The following is a 568-nucleotide window of genomic DNA, read 5'->3' as shown; positions in this document are numbered from 1 at the left end:
ATGAACTATTCCCTTACAACAACACTTCAACAGTACGCTGCTTAATGAACTATTCCCTTACGTCAACACTTCAACAGTAAGCTGCTTAATGAACTATTCCCTTACGTCAACAACACTTCAACAGTACGCTGCTTAATGAACTATTCCCTTACGTCAACACTTCAACAGTAAGCTGGTTAATGAACTATTCCCTTACGTCAACACTTCAACAGTAAGCAGGTTAAAGACTAGACTTTACTGGCAGCTAATCAGTGTTTCTAGCAGTGTTTAAGCAGAAACTAGAAAGGCTAATAAACTCTCAGTAAAAAAACAACAATAGCACCAAATAAAGTCTTTCTACTTAGCCTGTGATTATCATATTAGTGTAAATTTTTATATCCGTTTCACTTTCTTCATTAGTTCTCTCTGTGTATGTGCAAATGATAAAAAAAGATAAATGCTTAAAGTCGATAGGAACCATTTTAGAGCCACTTCGGGCCCCCACGTGGCACAGCGGTATGTCTGTGGACTTACAACGCTAGATTCTAGGTTTCGATACCCGTGGCGGGCAGAGCACAGATAGCCCAGT

The sequence above is a fragment of the Limulus polyphemus genome, unplaced genomic scaffold, assembly GCF_000517525.1.
Source record: "Limulus polyphemus unplaced genomic scaffold, Limulus_polyphemus-2.1.2 Scaffold13347, whole genome shotgun sequence".
NCBI classification, from domain to species: domain Eukaryota; kingdom Metazoa; phylum Arthropoda; class Merostomata; order Xiphosura; family Limulidae; genus Limulus; species Limulus polyphemus.
This window is presented reverse-complemented; position numbering follows the sequence as displayed.